At 44.4% G+C, this 23,398-nt stretch overlaps 1 long non-coding RNA gene across 1 annotated transcript in view; it reads right to left on the bottom strand.

The window, feature by feature from the left end:
- The window catches only part of LOC126933629 (uncharacterized), a 48,539-nt gene extending 29,480 nt beyond the window's left edge, over positions 1-19,059 (bottom strand). Inside the window, exons 1-2 of the long non-coding RNA XR_007718690.1 lie at positions 18,958-19,059; positions 10,174-10,233 (exon numbers count right to left, since the gene is read on the bottom strand). This is a non-coding gene — a long non-coding RNA (uncharacterized LOC126933629). The remainder of the gene's footprint in view (positions 1-10,173; positions 10,234-18,957) is intronic.
- Between the last annotated feature and the right edge of the window lie 4,339 nt (positions 19,060-23,398).

Here is a 23,398-nt window from a genome sequence, read left to right as displayed (position 1 = left end):
CAGCAGGGGATTTCAGGCTAGCAATGAAGATATTTGAAAAAGAATAAGGTGATGATAATAATAATAGAAATATTCATGACCAATAACATATTTGCATACCACATATTATTTTAGATGTCGTTGAAAACTTGTTTACTCTTTTATTCTTAAAACTTATTTCCACCTGGATAGGCTACAGGCATATTCCACATGCTCAAATGCATCCATCTTCTCCGCCCGCCCCCCTCTACTCTGGCTCTGTTAAAGACATGAACACTCTTCCAAAGCATGGAGCACAAAGCCTGAGAACAACGGATTCACCAGATTGGCACACCTTGCCTTCAAGTTCTGTGGCTCATTCCTTTGTAACACTTCACATTAAATTTTCTCTCTCCAACCTATCACCAGCACCCAAGGTAGGCCCTTGAGACATCTGTCCTGGACAACTGTAATAGCTCCTAACTGGCCTCTTCCTGTGGTCACACCAGCCCTCAACCCACAGCTGGGTGAACAGCCACAGAACTCCCCTGTTTGCCATTGCCAGTCGCCTCAGTGTTCTCATCCTTAGAAGTCTCTTTCATCTTGAACCCAAGGACAAAATGGTGCCTCTTTATGTTACCTATTAATGCCTTCATACCAGCACAGAATCCTTTATTCACAATTCCAAAATAGAAAGAGCTCAGAAGGTGAAAAAACTGGGGGGAATTATTTGATGATAAAACTTGTCATGAGGCTATTTATAACGTTTATTTATCTTACTTAGAATATTCATATCACTACAAAAATATTATTATCTTTCACTTTGGAACACTTCTTCAGACCCCACTGTGAGTATCATGAATTATGTTTTATATGCTCCATAATATCTTGCTAAATCTGAAAAATTCTGCATTTGAAACACATATGGCCCAAAGGGTTTTAGATAATGGATTTGGGGACTGTATTAATGTGCATTAGAGTCATTACTCGCCATGTCTTATGTGTAGTTATCAATCAGTGAATCCTCAAATTGAGCACATGTTATACAGAAGGAAACTTTCCAGGCAGTAGAGGCACACAATAGGTTAAAATACTTGATCCTTGACTATAGGTGCCTATAGCCCTAGACCTGAGGTAGAATCAACATGCTATGGTCCCAGTGAGGGGATTTGATGGGAAAGTCATCTTCACAAACTTGTTGCTCAGGAAGAATTTTGAAGAGGAGGTTTACCTAGCTTGAGTGGTAAAGGTGAAACAAAAAAAGTGATGAAGCTCCAGAAAGGCAGTCCAGGTGTGGGTGTGTAGGGGAGAAATTCACAAGAAATTCACAATTGCAGCCTAGTAGGCTACACTGGACTACTAGACTTAGGTACAATCACAAGATAATTTGGCCACCTTTTATATAATTTTCTTACTTAGATACTACTGCTTCTGCTGCTACCAATGTCCCTACCACAAGTGCAGCCAAAATGTCATCTGTACCCTCAACAACACTGGGTGAGAAATGCTACTTCTGTCCCAAGTACTGTTTACGGAAAGTGCAATGAATGCTGGGAACATGGAAAATGTGGCTGAAGATGTAGCGGAGGTCAGATCATTAAGGGCCTATTTAGCAGGTGGTAGACCCTACAGGCTGAGAGTACGCACTCAACATTTAACAGCTCAGCAACCCTGGGGAAGTTGCTTAATGCTTGTGTGCCTCGGTTGCTTCAACTGCCCCCTGGGGCTGCTGCTGATGATGTTGATGAAGATGATACTACCTAAAGCATTCAAGTATTGTGAGGATTCAGTGAGAATATGCACGTAAAGCTCTTAGTAAATATTCAACAAATGTTAGTTGTCGTTAATTATGTTACCATTCAAAAGAGCAAACGAAAGCAACTGAAGGGTTGTGACATGGTCAGACTGGCATTACAGGACCTCAGGTGGACATGCAGAGTCTGTGTTAAAAGGGAGGAGGCTGGAGGTAAGAAGACCAGTTAGGAGGCTTTATGGTGACCCAGGCAAGAGATGTGGCAAGGCTGAACTCACAGCGATGGCAACAGGATCTAAAGGTAATCTCCGAGTCTAATAAAATAAATATCCATGAGTCCATTCTGGTATAAATAAGTAATTACATTTAAAAAAATAGGTGGAGGAGAAGGGGCATCTATTTCTTACAGTAGCATTCCAATTAACAAATGTGAAAGAAATGATAGAAATAGAATATCATCATTAAGCAAATACACTATGGTGATTGTGACAGACGAGAAACATTGATGGATGCTAAACTTAGTGGGCAAAAGTATGTTGGGAAACAGGATACTTACATAGTCTCAAATTATCTACCCACAAGATACTTACTAATTACAAAGAGAAAATAGTAACTCTATAGTGGACTAACCTGGCAGTCACTATCTTAACCAAGTGATCAAAGATCACATCACCAGTAGTAACACGTATGGATATTATGCACCTCCAGATAGGATATACTGAGAACATCACCTCTGTGAGATTCCTGCCAAAAATGCAGAAAGAACATTAATCTAATTATGACGATACATTAGAAAAACCCAAATCAGGAGACATTCTACAAAAGGACCAGTACTCTTTAAAAATGTCAAAGGCATGAAAGTCAGACTGAAAAACTCTCAAAGATTGAGACTAAGGAGAAACAATGCATGCATGCAACGTGAGATCCTGGTTTGAGACCTGAACCAGAAAGGGGGCATTCGTGAGGCAGTTAGTGAAATTCAAATAAAATCTAAACATGAGTCAATAATACTGAATCGATATTAATTTCCTAGTTTCTATGATTGTACTATGGTTACATAAGATATTATAAGATATTCACAATAGGGGAAGCTAGTGAAAGGTATTTGAGAATGTTGTACAGATTTTTATAATATTTTGTAAGTCTAAAATAATTTCACAATAGAAAGTTTAAAACAAGCATAACTCCTTCATCGGACCTATCTTCCTGGGCATCACTTAGGATGCTGAGTGTGGCAGTGTGTGAAATCAGGTGGTCTCAAGTTGACACCTCCACATAAACTACTTATAAACCTCTTCCAGCCACATGGTCACCATAATCACACTTGGTATTATTTATACACTTGTGCTTCTCCACCATTAGAGTGAGGACTCTTTTAAGAACAGGAGCCATATCTTATTCACCCTGGTACACCTGCCAACGAATGCCTGTTGCATGCGTTATGTATTGTCAGTGCTCAATATGCTTGGAAATTTTTCCAAAGAAAATTTCCCCCACGGCCATCTTCTTATGATTAAGTCTGGTCTTACTTGAGAATAGTGAATAATGGAATCTACATTCACATGGCACGTTCATTTCAGGGAGCCAGACCCTCCTCATAAAATAATCATAGATAGCAAAGTTCTTAGGGGTTAAAGAGAGGAATTCAGAGAAAAAAAACTCTTCCAGAGCCTATGGGGTTGGATCTCTCAAGTTCCACAGGGCAAACGCTAGGAAATAAAAATTCCATGTCCGTACTTGAAGATCCCTCTCAAGGAGCCAATGTAAAACAGGGCTCATGCCCACATCACCAACTGGGCACAGCATCCACAGCTTTCACCTGCTGTTTTTTACCAAGATAGTGAGGCTTCCTGGTGACATAATGTCTATCATCTCTTAGGCCTTGGGACAACCTGAGGGACTTACTGCTTTTTGAAATTTTCTTTGACCAGAGAGAAAGTGGTTTTGGTTCCAGAAACAGGCGGAGAGGATGACAGGACAGAGGTGAGGGGTTCTCTGGCTGCCGGGGTAGTAGGATTGGTCCGTGGGTAACATATTCAGTAGAAGGCAGGGAGCGCGATAGAAGTTGCAACACTGTTCTCTCCCACCCCCCACCTCTCACAGTTCACACCTGGACAGGCCTTAGATGGGTCTCTGTTGTTCTGGGGCTGAGCCTGCCTGCACCACCGACCCACTTAAGACAGACAGGGAGTGACACAGGAAGCAGCAGCAAGCATTTGAACTCCCCTGGACTAAGAGAGCAGGCAGACAGAGGAGAACTCTGGCCTTCGTGTGCTGGCCTGCCAGCGAGCCAGCCACTCAAAGTTCACTCCAAATCACCTCCCTTTGAAGAAAAGGCAGTAGGAACATGTCGACCGACCAGAAAGAAGACCCCTCTTTCTCTACTCTGTTTGATCATGATGAATAATGAAAATGTGGTTCTCTATCAAAGCTGGGCAGAGGACTTCTGGAAACAATGACTGCACTTGACTCAATGCAGCCAAAGGCACCATGCAGACAAGTCCAAGGTGTTGAGGCCTTGGTAGAGCTCAGTGAGCCCTAGACCCTACCCTTTAGGGGCTGCTAATCTGTCCAGCGCAAACAGTGTTGAGTCCAGCCAACCTCAGAATGAAACAGAGCCAAACATGTCAGTTGTCTCTTGAATGAACTAATAATAAACACTCAGAATCCCTCCTTTTCCCAAGCAAATGAGGCAGGTCCTTCTGTGACCTGGGTTTGAATGTGACTTCTGAAGCTAGGCTGCCTGGGTTCCAACTCCAAACCTACTACTCACCGGTGCATCCTTGGGTGAGTAACTTATTCTTGCTAGGCTTGTTTCCTCACCTGGAAAATGGTGATATTGGTACTCATCTTGAAGGGTTAATCCATGTAAAGGACTTATTTCAGCGAACTGTCCACAGCCAGCACTTGGGAATATGAGCAGTTACCCCGCATCCCCTCTCATCAAGAAGTCTGGCTGGGGCCTCTGCTCAGTGGGAGAGATCCAGCTATTGGTCTTTATCTTCACATGCACCTTGACCCCTAACTTAAAGGGCTCAGAGAGGCACTTCTACTGCCACCCCTGAATTTGGTATAAACTTGGAAAGTGCTGATAAATCTATTTTTATTTATTTCTAATTTACACCCTGCCAGCTTCCAGAAAGGATGTAAAGCAGCACAGATAAATCTATGTAACCTCCAGTGACAGGAACCAGGGCACGCTCTTCTTCCACATCTGCCATGAAGGTCAGCCCACCCCCACCTCTTCCGAGTAGATCAGGGGATGTCCAGAGAGCAGTCACAGGAGGGAGGAGGTATGGGCAGCTGCTGAATGAGGCGGCACCCAGCCCAGCACCAAAGAGTCACCATCTCCCCACACCTCCCCACTCCAGCCCTTTCCCTCCTGCCCTGCCAGCCTGCTGCTCCCACGTTTCCTGCAGCCACATCAGGTCCATGCTGTCCCTGAAGATTGTAGGGACAAGGGAAATCAAGGGGCAAGCTGTCCTTCTATAACCACCCAAAAAATAAAATAAAGCCTACAAATGAAATCAAATCCACAGTAGCTTTAAACGGAGGGTGTGTGTTTGCTCATTTCATCATAAAAGAGCAGCCTAACAGTATCAAAAGAAGTGGGTGGGTTTCTTGGTGGCTGGTCAGTCACACTGTCCCCCACCCCATACCCCTGCACCTAGCTGCCACCAGTGACACCCGCTCCCAGCAGCTCCACTCCCCAGAGGTGGCTCTAGCTGAGCTGCCCTTCTGTCTTTCCTCTGCCTACTCGAAGCTCCCCACCCTGCAAGGGCCTCACGGTCCCAAAGCCCACCAACTCTCCACTCACTGGCCTCTGCCTCTCTGACTGTCAGTGTCACCAACCATGTCGGGCTTCCCGTAGCCCTTCATCTCCTACTGACCTCACATTTTTCACCATCCCCCTCCCCTTCCCCATAGATGCTGATCAATAGGTCTGTAGGCTCCCAGAGAAGAGGGTGATGTGGCAGCGTGCAGGGCACACCAGAGGCAGGACATGCACTTGGGCTGATTCAAAAAACTTAGAGACTCTGCTGCCATCCAATCCTTTTGTAATTTGATCAAACTACCCAAAAGCTAAGTGGGTAGTTCTCAAGCTTTAGGGAACATAAGAATCAAACAGAGGTAGAAAGTGGGAACAATAAGGACGTGATCTTGGCTAAAATAGATTTTCAGGCACCATCCCAGAAAGTCTGTTTTAGTGGGTCCAGGTCGGGGTTCAGGAATCTGAACTTTTTTTGGGGGGGCGGGGATGGAGTTTTGCTCTTGTTGCCCAGGCTGGAGTACAATGGCACGGTCTTAGCTCCCTGCAACCCTGGCCTCCCGGGTTCAAGTGATACTTCTGCCTCAGCCTCCCGAGTAACTGGGACTACACATGTGTACCACCATGTCTGGGTAATTTTGTATTTTTAGTAGATAAGGGATTTCACCATGTTGGCCAGGCTGGTCTCGAACTCCTGCCCACTTCTGCCTCCTAAAGTGCTGGGATTAGAGGCATATGGGATTCCATACCCGGCCAGGAATCTGTATTTTTAATAAGCTCCTCCAGCCATTCTGAGGCATGGGATCTCATCCCAGGCTCTGAGAAACAGACCTGGCCCTAGCACCTTGTGTGGGGGCAGAAAGAGACCTGGTTTGGGCATACAGTACCAGCAGAGCAAGGCCCTGGCTCTGACACCAGGTAGGTGATCTCAGGTAGGTAAATGACCTGGCTGGGCCTCTGACTCCTCATTGGCGAAATGAGCTTATGGTAGGAAAGGATTCCTCAAACTCTAATGGTAAAATAACAATGGCTAACATTTATTGAGCATCCATTGCATGCCAGATGCCGTTTTAAGTATTTTCCATATATTTTTCCATTTACTCCTCACAAAGGCCAAATGAGAGGTACAAAGATTTTTATTTTACAGATGAGGAAACTGAAGAGCACAGTGCTGAGTAACTCATCCAGGCCACCTGGCTGGTGATGAGGGATCCGAGATTTCAATCTAGGCAGTTGAATCCCAGGAATAAAGCTCACCACCATGCTCTGCTGCCAGTAAGGACTTCTGGTCCAACTTCACAGAGGGAGGAAGCAGGACAGAGGTTACCTGAGTGGCTGCTATACTGGTCAGCCCATTCCAGGGTTCCAGTCACATCTCTGGAGCTGTCTCTCTGGGTCACCCTCCAGGCCAGTTGAAAGGCAAGTCTCACCACATGAGGTCAAATTAGCCTCCGACCCATGCGTGGGAGGGGTGACCATGACTTATGCAAAACTGAGGAGGATTTCAAAAGCTGGAAGTAGAGTGTGCAGGCACAAGGAGTGCCCAGGCCTCCCCCACCTCAGAAGCTTTTGACGGGAGAGGACAGGACTTTAGAGGAGCAAGGGGCGGGCTGGGAACATTCCCATGAGACCAGATTGCCAAGCAGGGCTTGTCAGGGCAACAGGCCACTGCAGGCCTTTGCTGTCTTTCCCAGAACAGACAGAAAGCACAGATCACACCTCAGGCCATGAAGGGATGACCAAAAGTTCCCTGGGAGATCCCCAGGGCACTTGCCACCCCCATGAGAGCAGGAAGTCCAGGAAAGTGCTTTAGGGCCAAGGTCACCCTAGAGGGGTGGGGAGGAGAGGGAGGGTGGTCCTCCCCCCAGCCACGCAAGCTGAGCCTGGGCAGATCCTGACAGGGAAGAGTGCAAGGGACCCAGTGACATTCCCACTGTGGGCCCTGCTATCCCAAGCCCCTGGCCGGGGTGCCAAAGCGTTTGTGGTATCTTCACCTCTGCTGGCACCAGCTGTGAGGCCTACATGTCTCCCTCCTCCTCCACCACTTGCCTTCCCAATCCTGCCTGTCAGAGTCCAGCTTCAGAGGCCTCCATCAAGCTCATCCAGATAGCCCTTCCCATCCGCCTCACTCCAGGTCACAGCCCCCTTTCCCACTTGGCTCCTGACACTGTGCCTTTGGAACCCATCTTACATGACAGGCTTGTAGTGGGCCCAGCATTTTGCTTAGGAGCTGGGCTCCTAGGTCTGCCTGCCTGAGTCAAAATCCTCATTCTGCCCTTTATAAGCTGTGAGACCTTGGGCAAGTCACTGAATGACCCTTAGATCCAATTTCCTCAGCCTTAGCTTGGGAATAGTAATTCATCAGCTTCATCGGGTGGCTGTGAGAATTGAATGAATGTACATAGTGGTCTTGGCATCAGTAAATGCTAAGGATTACTATTTTCCTGTTTCAATGTACATATATTTTCCCTTTTGCTGGTATTTCCATGATAGCAGGTGTCTTCATATCTCCCAACTGCAATCATATACTTTTTTTGTTTGTTTTTTTACTTTTGAGATGGAGTTTCACTCTTTGTTGCCCAGGCTGGAGTACAGTGGTGCGATCTTGGCTCACTGCAACCTCTGCCTCCTGGGTTCAAGCAATTCTCCTGTCTCAGCCTCCCAAGTAGCTGGGATTATAGGCAATCACCACCATGCCTGGCTAAGTTTTGTATTTTGAGTAGAAACGGGGTTTCACCATGTTGGCCAGGCTGGTCTTAAACTCCTGACCTCAAGTAATCTGTCTACCGTGGCCTCCCAAAGCATCATACACTTTCTATGGAAGGGCTACTGTGGGCTGAGCTAAGTCTGTGGGCCCCAGAGCTGCCCTTTAGGAGTCACCAGGCTGAAGCTTCTTGCCAGCCACCTGGTACCCTACACAAAAAGCCATTTCTGTTGGCATAAGCCTCCCTTGAGCCCTGGGCAGTTTCTGCACTCCCCTTAATCCCAGGCTTGGCGGATGCCCTAGAAAGTGAGAGGGAAATGTCCTATAACTCCTGCAGGGTGCTTCAAGGGTAGCAAAAGAAAACTGGGTGTGGGAGTGAGTGCCCACGTGCATGCACAGATGGGGTGCCCCATGGAAGAGCATTGTGCTCTCTAGCTCAGTGCTTGTGTCTGCCACATAACTAGCAATGTGACCCTCGCCACATTTCCAACTCTTAAATTCTTGATTTCCTCATCTACCAATGAAAATTAGGATTTCTTCATACTGCTACTATGAGAATTGCTTCCAGCAAACATTTATGAACTAATCTTGCCAAACTAGGTACCAACCCTCTCTTACACAATGAATCAAAGGGAGAGGGGATGTGACCTAGAGAACCCAGACCACAGAAGAAAAATAAGCCCTATACCTTTTGTCAATGCTGTCAACAGTGAGCATGGCGCTTCCCGTGAGAACACAAACTCCAGTAATAGTGAAAAGTGCTATGAATTTGACAGTATCCACAAATTCAGTGTTTCTTCATACATCTTTACCCCCCAAGCACCATATCGTTATATGAATGGAAGCAAAGTCAAGGCAAGCGTCAAGGATGTGTTGAAAAACAGATATTCAAAATGGTGGGCAAAACTATGCTAATGACAAGGGCCATGCCACCTTTTCAGTCCAGAAGGCAAACTCACCCTGAGAAAACATTCCTCCCCCACACACACTCTCAACCACTTTAACCCAATGGAAAGCAAAGAGAAATTGCAAGGAATTATTTAGAAATGTACAAGAATCACATGAATAACATGAAAGGGGTCTTTGTTTTATAATCTGTTTAACAGCCAACAGCAGGTCTTGGCTCTTCTTCTGTAAAATGAGTACTCTAAGATTGCCTACTTGATAGAGAGGTTGAGGGAATTAATTGAGATAATCTAGTACTGTGGTTTGAATGTTTGTGTCCTCTCCAAAATTCATGCTGAAACTTAAGTCCCATTACAACAGTATTAAATGGTGGGGACTTTTGAAGGTGATTAGGCCATGAGACCAAGCCTCATGGATGGAATTAATGTCTTTTTCCTTTTTTCTTTTTCTTTATTTTTTAGAAATGAGGTCTTGTTGTGTGGCCAAGGCTGGAGTGCAGTGGCTGCTCATAGGCACAGTCATCACACACTATAGCCTTGACCTCCTGAGCTCAAGCAATTCTCCTGCTTCAGTCTCCCAAGTACCTGGAACTACAGACAACACCACAAAGTTCTGCTTCTAAGGGATTTGTGTTTTGCAAAAGGGCTTGATGGGGCAAATTTGGCCCTTCCATCTCTTCTGCCATGTGAAGACACAGCAAGAGACACCATTTTGGAAGCAGAGAATAGCCTTTACCAGATGTAATCTGCTGACAACTTGATCTTGGACTTCCCAGCCTCCAGAACTGTGAGAAGTAAATTTCTATTATCTATAAATTACCCAGTCTCAGGTATTTTGTTATGGCAGAAGGAATGAACTAAGACATCCGGGTAAAGAATTTAGAATGATACATAACAAGCTTTTGACAAATGTTGCTCCCATTGCTGTTGTTTTTGTTGTTCCTATTCTTGAATTGTTAAAATCAAAGAAACATGAATTAGCGAAATAGAAACCCTAATCAAATGGTTCACTCTTTGGGTTGGAAATATTTTTCAAATATCTAAACCTCTTCTTCCCACAACATCTTAATCGAATGCAACGTACCATGGTTTTGGCACATCCCGTGGAAAACCGTGCCCTGTTCTCCTGACATCCGTGAGCTCCCTGAAGGGGGAGAAAAGCAGAAAGCTCAAGTCAGGTGAAAAGATTGCCATTGAGGATTGGAAAAGGAGTGGCTGGGGAAAAAAATGGAATTGGTCCAGAAGACACACACACAAATAAATAAATAAAGAAATAAAAAGGGAGTGTTGGAGAGCTCTTTAAAAGGCTCCCATGCCCTGCGAAAAACCTTCAAAGGCGAGAAGAATGAGCCAACCCTTCAGACCCTTTGAAGTACTTATATAAACGGTGGAATCCCTCGGTCCACTCCTTCTTCAAATCCTGCCGAGTTAAGCGACCCCCCCAACCCCGCCCCAACTACATGCTTTAGGCGGTGTGTACCTGAAAAGCCAAGTGCCGAGGCATTGCAGGGAATTTCTCTCACTATTTAATAAGGAATGCTTGGAATATTCAGGCTGAGAAGTATTTCTTAATTTCCTGTGCAATCTGAAAGCATTATCCAAGGGTTATTTTTGTTTTGTTTTATTCAGAAGTGGGGTTGCTGGAGCATTCCTCTTGGACATGTTCAGATTTGAATTAATTAGAATTCCTGTACAGTTTTCTTCAGTTATAATTATAGCTTAATTTGATTGCTTAATAGCTCTGGTTTTCGTAATGTTTAGCACCTGTTGTAAATTGCACAAGATAAATCACCTTCTACCTTCCACCGTGTTTACGCCTAACTTTTGCCTTTTCCCTTTCAGCTGGTGGGCTTGCGACAACAACCACGCGCTTTGCTCATCCCTGCCCTTTCCACCAAAGAACTCTCTTTTTCAAGGCTATTTAACCACAGAAGAAGTGACTTTTACTTAAATGCCTCCTTAAGACTGTTAGACTTTTTTTCTAAGGAGAAAAAATTTGAGCAAAAAAAAAGAGTATTTCAGATGCTATAAACTCTGAGGACTGACCTCTGGTATTATGTAGACTTCCACTTAAGGGTCAACTTTTTGATGCGCTGGATGTACAGAGTACTTTTTCCCTCCTTTCCTTTCTAGGATTATTAGACAGCAGTGGAAGCCCTGCATCATTAATTGATTTCTCCCATGCATTGTGCTATGATACAATTTTTCAAGGCTGTGCATAATTGTGTTCTCTGTGCCAGCGTTCTGTGTTCTGTCCTTGTCATATTGTCATTGAAGGCTGTTTCCACCCTCTGTAATTGGAGATGTTCTACTTTTGGACAAAGGTGTGGGGGCAGCTCAGGGGAACAGCGCTGACATTTACTTCATCAATTTATTTTTATTGTTCCTACATTTATTGCAGCTATAACAGCCCTTTAATAGTTATATCTCCTCCCTGTAGGGTATTCTGGTATTTGAAATTTTTTTAACTCATTTGTTCTCATAGATAACAGTAAAGTGCATTTCAGGATAACCTTTAGGTTTCAATCTCCTCTCTTCTTTTGGCTCTGAGGCAGTCTTCGCTTTAAACTTTTACTGCATTGCCAGTCTAAAGGCCAGAGCGCCAAGTTCATTCTAGCACTGGAGTAACCACAAATTAGTGGTCCTGAAAATTTCAGGGAGGTTAGTCCTAAACCAAGAGTGCAGCTATTACCGTAATTCAAAACTGGTCATCCTTTTAATGGGGAGGGGGGACTAAAGGAAGGTGGGTGGGCGGGAAGGGGAGAAAGTGAGGGGCAATGAGAGATAATCCTAGTAAATACTAACTGAGTCTCATGTTACAATCCTGGTCAAATAAGGATTGTAATTAAATCTTTACGACCAATGAAGCATCAGACTGGACCAATTCTGAGTCTCTGCCCTTCAAGGCCAAAGACACAGGATACAATTAAGAGGCAACTGCACTTGGATTTACTGTTCTTCTAGTCTTTAGATACTGTGACCCTCTCCCAACCTCCAAGTCCAGTGTCACCTCCCTTAAAAAGGTTACCTTAGTGCAGCCTTGGAAATAAGTCCTTACCTGAAAGCCTAGTGTGTTTGTTTACTTCTTTGTTTTCTACCCACCCTGGAGAAAAAATAAATACTGACTTTGTCCACTTTTCTACCACTATATCTGTGGTAGAGAAAACATTGGTGTGGGCAAAAGAAAATATGTCTAGGCTTATTTTTAAGGCCATGATAGTAAGTCATTGTCTAATACTTTGTGCTCCAACTGCCAGCTTTCAACCACTAATTTCCTCTGAATAGTATCTAGGCACATTTCAAAAGGAATTTCATTCTCGTTTCTACCCCCCAGTTTCTCCTACAGAATCATTGTCACACCTTCTTTTCCTAGCAGTGTCGTCAGAATCTACCAGAAATTAATGCCTGCACCTCATCAGAGAGGACCAAACACTTTATCCACTATCCAACACCAAATAATCAGCCAAGAGAAATGGCTCTGAATTCTGTACTGGTTCTAGCACAAGGTCCCTTTCCCTTCTCACTTGTCCCGTGCGCATCATCTGTGGAACAGCATTGCTTATGCACCCCCACTGCCACCATTAATAAAAAATAAGGTTTTTTTCAAACCAAATAATCTCCATTATAGAAAGATGGGTCTAGCAAATCACTGCTAAATGCAGGCAGAGATTGAGTGGTCAAGGCAAGTGTTCCTGGTCTTGGTCCCTATGCCTAGATTCTCTCACAATAGCAGTGAAGGGCAACCCCAGGCCCAGGACATTCTGTTGAGGCTTCTATAGCCAGAAAAGCCTCTACTGCAGCGTCTTCTGCAGGCAGACTCTGCAGAATGGTGACCCTCGCCTCTACACTTCTTATTTGCCCCACCCCCTATATCTTTTTCATTTTCTCCCACCCTGTCGCACAACTTCCACTGCAAAAGGAAACTTTTCAGAAGACCGTCTTCTATTGCAATGTTGGTGTATCATTGACAGCTTCAGAAAAGGAAAATAAAGATGAAGAAATAAATCAAGTGCACAAAATCAAGAGGGAAAAACATCATAGACTATCTTCATGCTAGAATCCTAGCTTGGGCCGGGAAGCTATACAAGTGAACAGTTCCAGGGGTCTGCTTTCCAACAGGACTATACCAAAAAAAAAAAAAAAAAACCACACAAAATCATGCTGCCAAGTTTCTGATGAGGGTAGGATGTTTGGAGGCTCTGTTGGGATTTTTTTAAATTATTATTATTCCGGTTAGACTTTATCCCTGGATAGTTATAGAAAGATACCACCAGCAGGGCATTAATCCAGATGAAAATATTTTCATGTTTCCACATTATAGATCTGGCTCAAAATTCCAGGTCTTGCTTAGTCAGGTCCCTGACACGTTTTCTCATCTGTGAAGACTTACAAAGGAAAGTCATGATGGGCAAACACATTGCAGCCTGATCCCCGACGGACTTGGAGAATACGCCTACTGCCCTGGCAGGGCCAGAGGCAGATGACCTTCTGACTTATCTGCCCAATGGCAAGAGTCCTTCTGCATCAGTCATCATCTGAATCATGGGTATAATTTAGAGGCATTAACCAGCTGCAAGTTTCACTATGCACAGGGAACTTATTTTCAAAGACTGAGATTAGAGTTGCTGGGATCTAAGTGACTAAAACTGCTGAAAGTTAATTTTGGTCAATTTTGCTTTTATATATGCATATGCATCTCCATTAATCAAGTCAAGAAGCAGGCCACAATTAACGTGAGCTAAGCTTGACAACCATGGCATTCTAACAAAAAGGAGACCTTCCAGAAGGAGAAGAGTGCCTTTGGACTCAGAGGTGAGCCCTGAAGGTCAAGTGAGCACCAGGTAGCCTTCTGAGCAGCAGACCAAAGATGGAGTGGAAGAGCACAGGAAACACAGGGAGGGAGTGTACACCACTCCTTCAGATCTGAAAGTGTGGTTGTCAGCAGCAGGACAGGGCAGGGCAGGCAGAGAAGAAGCCACCTGAACTAGGAATCAAAGGAGAAAGAGACCCACAAGTGGAAGACCTGATCCCATTGTTCTCTAGCCAGCTATTAGGCATACTTTCACTAAGGGCTTATAGTAGGCAAAGCTCATGAATTGATATTTCAAAGAAAAAAGACATTGGTGAACAACAAATATACAAGAGATTATCCAATAGTTTTTAGAAAGCAGGTTAAAACATATATCAATTCATGAGTTTTGCCTACTTTCTTATTGTTATATTTGTCTTTTTGATTTATTGATTGCTCTTTGCATATTAAGAAAATATGTTACAAAAATATTCCCCAGATAGTCTTTTTTTTTCACTTTGTCTATGGTATTTTTGCTATATAGACCCAGTTAGCTGTATTTTATTTCCTAGTTTGATAATATTTTGCCATATGAAAGTTTCAGATTTTATATTATCAAACTAATCAGTTTTTCTTTTATAGCTCCCATAGTTTCACATCTGCTGTATTTGAATCTCATTAAAATTTTCATTTACTTTGTGATTATAGTCTTTTTCAATTTAGGGATCCAGATTTACTTATTTTTCAAAATATCTATTTTTCCAAATAGCTGTCTCAACACTGCTAATACATCAATTACCCATTGATTTTCAATGCCACCTTTAAAATTTAATAAAGTCTCATACAAATCTGGCTGTACTTATTGACTTTCAATAAATAATTTTTATTTATTGAAAATAAATTTTTAATAATTTTTAATAATAATTTTTATGTACAAAAAATAATAAATTTTTATCAATTCATGAGCTTTACCTACTATATTTTGTTCCACTGCTGTTTCTGTCTTCTCTCTGAATAGGTACCATACTGTTTTATTATGATAGCTTTACAATGTAGTTTTGATCAGGTAGAGCACTATTCTTTAAAAAATGGAGTTTATGGCTGGGCATGGTGGCTCACACCTGTAATCCCAGCACTTTGGGAGGCTGAGGCAGGCGAATCATGAGGTCAACAGATAGAGACCATCCTGGCCAATATGGTGAAACCCCATCTCTACTAAAAATACAAAAATTAGCTGGGTGTGATGGTGTGTGCCTGCAGTCCCAGCTACTTGGGAGGTTGAGGCAGGATAATCACTTAAACCTGGGTGGCAGAGGTTGCAGTGAGCCGAGATCGAGCCACTGCACTCCAGCCTGGTAACAGAGCAAGATTCTATCTCAAAAAAAAAAAAAAAAAAAAAAAAAAAAGGAGGGTTTATCAAAAGCACAAAACTTTAAGAACATTATCCTAGACTAGAGATTTTTCTTTTTATGATGGATATTCCTACAAAGAGTATGAGTTGTTTTTAAAAAGCAGTGTGAAATCTGTGAAGCAAAAAATATTTAACAAGAATTTATTATATTAATAGCTGGGAGAATGGACAGAAAAAGATAAGGCAGAGAACACAACCTAAAGGAATTTTTTCAGTTAGAAGGTGCAAGACCACAAATATCAAAGCAATTAAAAGAAAAGGCAACCTTGTCTGAGTGATAAAAGAAGGTTTCTCAGGAGCAGTGACGGTGACAGACAGACATAAACACCACTCACAGAGCCCCTGCATTGTCATCAGTGGGAAAGGTCTCTTTCCCCTGGAGATATTTCTTGCTAATAATGAAAACGGACATTAATTGAGTGCTTACTGTTTAACAGGCACTGCTCTAAGTGTTACATGCATCAACTCAAACCCATGACAACCCTACAAAATAAGTGCATACTCTCATTAGGCCTATTTTATAGATTAACAAACTGAGGCACAAGCCCTCTGTTGCCAAGTTACTCAGTGGCTAAGCAGAATTTGAACATAGGTTGTCTGGCTTCAGAAGGTTCTTTCTTAATCATTATGCTTTACTGTCTCCAAAACCAGAGAGGACTTGATCCAATGCACCGCCTCTTCCTGAAGCACTCCTCCAGATGACAAAACTATTAACAGAGAAAGGCCACCCGACCAGTGCAGCCTGGATACCCCTGTGTTCGGGCTGCAGACGCACAGGCTTAATGAAGACCCCAAACTTCCTGAAGGGACAGAGGCACCTGGAATGATGCTGGCCCCCTGGCCAGGGTCTGCAGTGGATTCCCATCAGTGCTTGCAGCTCCTCTCCCGCAGGAGAGCCCAACAGTTCATGCTCGTGCACACTTTCTGGGCCTCCGGTGCAGTCTGGTCACCTGGGTGACCCCTGCCCACCTGGGACCAGGGTGGCCTCTGTCTGACCTTATCCCAGGCTGACAGCTGGCGTCGCACTCACCCAGACAGCCGGCGCTCCAGGCCGGACTGAGTATTGTCTCCCGCCCTGTCTTACAAATAGGAGAGAGAGAGAGCAGGCCACTCCTGTTCAGCCGTGGCCTCAGAGGGGGGTAGGTCCCTCGAATTGAGGAGATAGGATGAAACAAAATGCCAGCTGCAAGTATTTCTGACTTTAAGAGAAAAGCAGGGCCCATGGCCTCCTGAAGTCCGGTGCCAGGAATTGTTGAAAACAAAAGGCCCTCTGGTAGGCAGGGTCGGGCAAGAGCACAAAGCCCCATTGTTAGGCTACACCAGCGGTTTTTCCAATTTTTCTTTTTAAGCCACGGAACCGTTTGTAACCCCTCAGCCATGCCCTCGACGTCTGGAAGGGCTTTCAGGTGGAGCCCGTCACCAGGAAGAAAACAATGGCGCTCTGAGCCCATCGCAGGCAGACACGGCATTGAGACAACGTGCAAAATGTCAATTTTCCCATCGAGTCGCCTTTCATCCCTCACAGAGGCTGTCTCAAATGGGCGTCTGGGACTCCCTTCCCTGACATCCCTCTCCCTCCTCTCCCTGCCCGCCTGAACATGAAAACTGGAGAGATCCGGATGACCCTTGCTCCTGGATCTGTTCTGGAAGGGCCCTAACCCTGCCCATCGCAGTCTCGGATTCTTCACAGCCAAGTAAACCTTTCTCTTCCTAAAGCTGACAGCCTCTCAATAGCAGCGCCACCATGAGGTAAGGTGCTCATAAATCTCTGCTCTTACCCATCATTTGCTCTCTACTAGAAGGAAGGAAGAAAATGAAAGAGGGAGTAAGGGAGATAGAAATCCTGACCCTGACCCTGACATCTTTTCAAAGAATGTCGGATGTAGAAGGCAGACATTCTACTCTGGTCCAACCAGGGGCAGGGCTTCAGCCCTCTCAGCCTTGTCCTGGCCTGGTGGCCCCAATATCATCAACTCGCAGAATCTAATCTGGAATCCATGAGGCTGGATAAGGCTGGAGTAGACTCATGTTGGGAATTCATCTAAACTGTCAGCCCCAAAGTCTTCCCATTGGACTAGAAAGCAAGATAAAGCAAAGATTCTTTGTATTTGGGGAGTCCCAAATCCTTTAAGAAGAGGATAAAAGTGAATACATTCATACATACATTTTGCATCCAATTGCAAGAGATGCATGAATCCTCCACAAATTCAGGGACCTCCAGTTAAGAAGCTCGGGCCCAGCTTTAGAGCTACCCTGTAACATTCAGGAGTCTATGCCAGAGACAGCTAGATTCTCACCACACCTATTTTCTCTCTTCTGGGTTCACAGCTAAACCGGTCCCATGGAAAGTCCCCAGACACTCCCTTCCTCTCTGATGCCAAAGACTGAATGGATGACGGCACAGAGCTGGACTGCTGACAAGACTGGCAGACCCCCAAAAGCTGACCTTGAGGCTCTGGGCCCCGACTGACCATCCGGAGTGGAGACTGATTTCCCTTCGATGTGTCTGAGGCCTGGCTCACATGTGTGACTGATCCCCAAGAAAGCCACTCATGTGGCGGCTGCAGGTTAGATTTAATCCATTCCTAACAGGAGCTGGAATCTATAGTCTACAAGCCCGCCATCCACAGTGCAGCAACCAGTCAAATCTTCCAATGATGGGGCTGACTAATGTCCAGAGTACTAAGCATGTTCACCCTTGTGCCAGGGTCTGGAGAGAAGGAAAGGAGCTTTCACAGTTCCTCGCAGACTCTGTTAGGAACTCATACAAGCCAATGCTCCTTCTCCACTCAGGTTCCTCTAGGAGGTCAGGAAGAGAGCAGGTAGCTAAGCCCACCCTTGCCTCTCTCCACCACCAGCCGCCATGCTCAGGGTGACCTTAGGAGCAAAACAATAGCAGACATTACTGAACACTCACTCTATGCTGGGCTTTGTGCTGAGCTACTTACATCCAGAACTTCATTTGGGCTTATCACAACTCAGAAGAAGGTACTAGTCCCACCTGCCCTTTAACTTTGACCCAGAGAGGTTAATTACCTGTCCCCAGATCACACAGTTAGAAAGAGCACCCAGTGCTAATACTTCTGACTTGTCACGACTTTCCCAACTTCTCAAATCACCTTTACAAAGACGGTCCTAGGTACAATCACATCTGAAGGCTTGGCTAGTCATCACTTTTTTACCACCTGAGAAAAAGAAGAGGCCTCAAGGCAGCTACCTTGGGCACCAGCGCAAGAAAGGGGCTCCTGGTTGCAAAGGCGGGAGGCCAGGAGGCAGAGCTTGCCTTCCTTTCCCTTGGCTGAGAGCTGGCCTAGCCCTGATGTACAGAAGCACCCCCCAGCCACCTTGGCCTCTGCTGCCCTTCCCAGCAAGGCTACGATTCCACATGACCAAAATGGCTACAGCAGACTGGGCAGAGGGCTTGAGTGCTCAGCCTAGCTTGAGGACAAGCCTAGGGGGAGAGGAGCTCTGAGTTGGCAGTCCTCCCAGGAACCCCACCCCACCAAGCAGCCCACCCTATGGAGCGGGAAGCCTAGCCTCAGCCCAGAAGTCAGACTCCAAGTCATGCTGTTTCCCCCTGCCTTCCTGTGCCGTGGTAAAGGCTAAGAATTTCCAGTCTGTAAAACTGGTAGTGGTAGTGCAGTGTGCAGTGGAGAGAGTCCAGCTACCTGCTCCCTGATTAGGGTGTTTGTTCCAGGCTACTTAGTTCCAGTCTAATCATACGAAGGGCATCCCCGCATCAAAGCCAGGCACGCAGATCCTCGCGGAGCTTTGCGAGAGGCGGGATTCAGCGTGGGGGGCGGGACCTTGCGCGAGAGGCGTGGCTTGCGGGGGGGCGTGGACCTCCGACGCGGGATCAGAGCCTCCCCCAACCTATCCCTGCCTGTTTCCTGGCTTTGCCCAGATGCTTTGAGAACTTTTCGTCTTTAAATCCATTTCGCACGTTATTGCACATTCCTTTGTGCAATTTTTAAAAATCTGTAATTTATGAGAGCTGTCATTCTATAGGGTCTTTCCTCTCCCTGGCTGGAACTTCTTCTAAAGTACTTCCCAGTAGGCAGCGAATCACTCCCCTTTGATTACCATGTGATTAGTTTGTTCAACTGATGGCCTTTCTTCTCTAAGATCCTCATTGTGTCTTCTGCCTCCTATGCAGTTCTTAAGAATTTAAATGAGCCGTTTTATTTCTTCCTCCAAGCCGGAATCTGCACACCCGGCCCCACCCTTCGGCCTCCCCTTTTAGTGAACCTAATAAACAGCGGCACCGTTTCCGAGGGCCTCCTCTAACGGGGAATTTTATGTTGTTTCTGACATTGTTTGTTGTGCTTCCCACAAGACCGAATGCTGCTGAAGATTGAGAGACAGTGACATAAATGTCAGGGAAACGCCTCGGCAGTGTCAAGCCTAATTAGACGCTTGCACTTGGGGGACAACTACAGATACCATAAAACTCAGAGTTCGCCCTCTCTGCACAGGCCTGGAGTCTGGCAGATGGGGCAGGGCAAAAGAGAAGGCCCGGGAACAGGATGAAAGGGGATGGCGAACAGTTTCACTGGGACGCGCAACTCGATTTTGATGCATCCTCTTGTTCCTTTTAGGTCACTCTTGTCCTAGAAGTGCCCACAGGCAAAGCCATTTTATGCATCAGGCGCTGTAGGCACAGTGCCTAGGGGATGTGGGGTTGTCAAGGGCCAAAAAAATGTTCGAGATGAAAAAAAAAGGCTCCAAATTACAAAACGGAAGCTGTGAAATCAAAATGATAATTGAAGTAATAATTAACAAAGCAAGTTATAAAAATTATTTTACAGCAGAAATATGTGCATGCGCACTCACATATAGGGTGAAATGTACATGCATTTTAAAGATTAATATAATATGAGATTAGGATTTCAAAAGTAAGAGTGCGTTTGGCCTTAAAATGGCTCTATCTACCGATTCAAAACACATTTCCATGTGCCTGGGTGAGTCAATTACACATAAATCGCATCACTAACATTCAGGTTCTTCAGCACCATGCCAGGTACACTGGGGGGACAAGGGAAATTACCCTCACAGCTGTGAGAATCTATTTGAGAAGATGTAACTAATTATGAAGAACAATTCACTTATTCAGTTACTCAGTAAATATTTGAGCAGCTGTTATGTGCAATATTCTTGATACTGAGAATAAAACAATAAACAAAAGATACAAAAATCTCTGCCCTCTTAGAGCTTACAAGTCTGGTGAACAATGGCATGATAAAGTACTACGTTCAACATAAGTACCAATGATTTACAGAATGCTGAGTGTGATGGCGCAGCCCACATGATCAAGGACAACTCAATGCTGGTGGAAGTGTGGGTAGGTCTGGTCACTCAGTCACCCACTCTGCAGCTTGTGCTCCTCCACCCGTGTGTACAGAGAAGCAAAAGGTCTGTTTTTGCCCACAGGAAGATAATATATGCATGGATGAGATAATGTGTGTGAAAAGGCATGTAGTAAACTCTCAAGTGCAATGTGAATTATATGTCTTATTATGTATGTGACACATTCTGTTTATGCACCTGAGTAGAGATACTAGAATCATTGTGGAGAAATTCATGTTCAATCATTTTCTACTCTCAATTTTTGCCCAGATATTTTTCTGCTAAGTTGAGCCAGCTTGTACATAAATATCCCAAATCCTCTTTGGTCACACTTTGGAATCCCACTGAGGTACTGAGAACAGTAGCCACCTCAAAACAGCCTCAGAGAAAGACAAAACCACCTGAGACCTTTTCCAAATGGACTCTCGTTGCTGAAAGGGGAGAGTTTGGGATGGGAGAAGAGTTTACCTATCAAGGGCGTCCAAAGTCTGGATTCCAAGGTAAGATCTAAAGCTTGGATTCCCTAAAACCATGTGGTACAGCTCAGTATATTTTGGCAAAACAGAGTCCATTTCCTTTAGTCATACAGGAAGTTTACACTGTTTCAAAGAGTGTGAGCATCATGATAATTTATGGTTCAAAATAAATCCATGATGTAAATAAAATAATCATTATTAATCCCATTTGGCAGATGTGGAAAGTGAGACAAAGCAGGCTTAAGAGAGATGCCCAAGGTCCCGCTGGCTGGCCATCATAAAGGAGTTCCATTTTCTTGGCATACTGCAGGATTCCTTTCACCTTTCACCACTTAGTCTCTCACTAAGGCCCTAGTGCCAAGAGCTGCCAGAGACCTCCTCCTTAGAAGATCCCCAAGCCTAGGGTTGACCTCCTCTGAGATGAGCAGAGTTGTTTGATGAGTAAACACACACCATTAATTTGCCCATCAGACTTTTCCTGTAACATGCACTTGTCTAATTGCCCAAGAAATTCTTCCCTAGACTCTCCCTTCTGTCCCCCAAAATACACACCTAAAATACAAACACACCCAGACACATACAATGTGGATCCATTCAAAATCCATTTCTCAAGTGCTTACCTTCTAAGGCTGCCAGACTTAGTAAATAAAAATATAAGATACCTAGTTAAATTTGAATTTCATGTAAACAAAGAAAAATTGTTTGGCATAAGTATATCCCAGGCAATATTTGGGAAATACTTACAGTGAAATAAGACTTCATTATTTATTGCTTTGCACTAAACCGTTTACCCAAATGGAATCAGACTCTATAAGCCTCATAATCTAAAAATCAAATGGAATTTCTTGGAAATCAAGTGGAAAGAATTTCTTGCACAATTAGAAAGTGCATGTTACAGGAAAACTTTGATGAGCAAATTAATGGTGGGTGTTTACTCATAAAACAATTCTGGTCATCTCAGAAGAGGTCAACCTTAGGTTGATGATCTTCTAAAAAGGAGGTCTCTGGCAGCTCTTGGCACTTCCAGGCCTAAACATATCTTGGTCCTACTTGCAGTCAGCTGCAAAGGTGAGGAGTCTGAACTTATTTGTTTAATTGTCAGAGAATCTAAGAGTGATGGAAAAGTTAAAAATAATTTTGTCCCTGGCTTCCATGAGATTACACCTAAAGTAATCGAGACTAGAGGAAACTTAACCTGTGTATACATACCGAACCCAGAACCCTCACTGGAAACAGTACAACTGTCATACCCAAGAAGCAGTTGACTCCTAGTATGAATCCCAGTGGCTGTGAATACGGTCATTTCTCTGCATCCTTCCTCAGCCGTACCAAAACCCCCTGCTCCTCCACCACAGTAAACTCTCTCATAACAAGCCTGGTACACTTGTTGGCAAATGATAGGTTCAATTCTTATTCGTGAGAAGAAAATGCAATGCATGTTGGAAGCCATATTTTCAATAGTTTAGCTCAAGTTAGATAAAACTGCAGACTCTGAGAAAGAAAGATCTGGAGAAAGGCATCACTGATTCCTTTGGGGGACAGCATCTGGAACCAAAAGGAAATGGGTCCTGGAACCCAAAAAGGAACAAGCAAACAAAACATTGACAAGGCAAATGCAAGCTTTCTCCTCCTAATACTGAGTGAATAAATACTCATTAATACCTCTCAGCAGTATCAAGAAAAATAGCTAGTCCAATGGAGGGGAGTGATCCTCCAAGAACTGAAGAGCTTGTGGGCTCATTTGTATTTTCATCTTCCAAGTTTGAGGGAACACTCAGGAAAGATGTTTCTGAAACTTCAGCTCAACCTCCACCCAGTTAGAAAGATGGCTCTCCTGGTGTGTTTTTAATCCTATAGTATTTGTTTTATAATGGGGTGGTCCTTAGAACAAGGATAGTGAAGGAGAAACTTTATTTCTTTATTATTTGTATTAGTATATTACAATGTATTTACAACACATTTACAACACAGCTTCTACCAACTTTAGCTGAAGGGACAGTTTTTGAGGGTGTGTGGATAACTGTGAAGAAAGGCAGGAAACTCCCAGGGAACTGGTTGCAGGAGCATAGGATGGGAGAGGGAAACTTATAGTGCTTATGCCATCCTCACCTCAGCCCACCCTGTCGCTGACCACTGGCAAGGTTAGCTGAACCTGGACAGGGAGGTAACAAACAGGAAACCAGAGTGAGCTTGGGGAAGCAGGGAGGTGTGATCAGGAAACAGGGATATCACCATGCTGTGGAAACCCACACTGGCCTGCATGCTTGGGCGACCCATGGGTCGCCCG

Source organism: Macaca thibetana, chromosome 13, assembly GCF_024542745.1.
Source record: "Macaca thibetana thibetana isolate TM-01 chromosome 13, ASM2454274v1, whole genome shotgun sequence".
In the NCBI taxonomy this organism is placed as follows: Eukaryota; Metazoa; Chordata; class Mammalia; order Primates; family Cercopithecidae; genus Macaca; species Macaca thibetana.
Note: the sequence above shows the minus strand (reverse complement) of the source record. Positions and strands in the feature narration are given on the sequence as shown.